The sequence below is a fragment of the Hemitrygon akajei genome, chromosome 6 (assembly GCF_048418815.1).
Source record: "Hemitrygon akajei chromosome 6, sHemAka1.3, whole genome shotgun sequence".
Lineage (NCBI taxonomy): Eukaryota > Metazoa > Chordata > Chondrichthyes > Myliobatiformes > Dasyatidae > Hemitrygon > Hemitrygon akajei.
The window spans coordinates 114,353,031-114,354,596 of record NC_133129.1 but is presented as its reverse complement, the minus strand read 5'-3'; positions in this window follow the sequence as shown (position 1 = coordinate 114,354,596).

Below are 1,566 nucleotides of genomic sequence, written 5' to 3'. Positions count from 1 at the left end.
GCTACTAGGTATTGAACACATCTGCAGAAATTGTCCCTCTCTGACCTCCAACATGTTTATCAGAACTAAATGGCAGAAAGAGGAACACTATGGCATCAGTTACCCAGTGTCAGGAAATATACAGGCTTTGCCCAAACGAGAGCAGCAGAGACAATTTAGCAGTGAGTGACAACAAACTGCAAAATAACAGGCCACAAGAGGCCAAAAACCAAGAGAGAACAGTCAACACAAGGCAACTAGGTAACTGAAGGCTAAGAGCAACTGGTTGAGGCTGGCTGGTTCATATGAGTGAACAAGGACGGTGGATGAAAGCTGGCTTTAAATAGGCTTCAGAATCAGAATCAGGTTTATTATCACCAGCATGTCATGAAATTTGTTAACTTAGCAGCAGCAGTTCAATGCAATACATAATATAGAAGAAAAAAATAATAATAAATAAGTAAATCAATTACAGTATGCGTATATTGAATAGATTTTAATCGTGCAAAAAACAGAAATAATATATATTTAAAAAGTGAGGTAGTGTTCACAGGTTCAATATCCATTTAGGAATCGATGGCAGAGGGGAAGAAGCTGTTTCTGAATCACTGAGTGTGTGCCTTCTCCTTCTCCTACCTGATGGTAACAGTGAGAAAAGGGTACTGGGTACTGGAGGTCCTTAATATGGATGCTGCCTTTCTGAGACACTGCTCCTGGAAGATGTCCCAGGAATTTTGTAGGCTAATACCCAAGATGGAGCTGACTAAATTTACAACCCTCTGCAGCTTCTTTTGGTCCTGTGCAGTAGGCCCTCCCCCATACCAGACAGTGGTGCAGCCTGTCAGAATGCTCTCTACAGTATATCTATAGAAGTTTTCGAGTGTTTCTGTTAACATACCAAATCTTTTCAAACTTGTGATGAAGTATAGCTGCTGTCTTTACAATTTCATCGATATGTTGGGTTAGGTCCACAAAGATCTTGACACCCAGGAGCTTGAAACTGCTCACTCTCTCCATTTCTGATCCTTCTGTGAGGATTGGTATGTGTTCCTTCATCTTACCCTTCCTGAAGTCCACAATCAGCTCTTTAATCTTACTAACGTTGAGTGCCAGGTTGTTGCTGCAACACCACTCCACTAGTTGGCATATCTTGTTCCTGTACATCCTCTTGTCACCATCTGAGATTTTACCAACAATGGTTGTATCATCAGCAAATTTGTAGATGGTATTTGAGCTATGCCTAGCCACACAGTCATAGGTATAGAGAGAGTAGAGCAGTGGGCTAAGCACACACCCCTGAGGTGCACCAGTGTTGATCATCAGCGAGGAAGATATGTTATCACCAATCCACACAGATTGTGATCTTCCAGTTAGAAAGTCGAGGATCCAATTGCAGACAGAGGTACAGAGGCCCAGGTTCTGTAACTTCTCAATCAAGATTGTGGGAATGATGGTATTAAATGCTAAGCTATAGTCAATGAACAGCATCCTGATGTAGGTGTTTGTGTTATCCAGGTAGTCTAAAGCCGTGTGGAGAGCCATTGAGATTGCGTTTGCCGTTGACCTATTGTGGCAATATTCAAATTG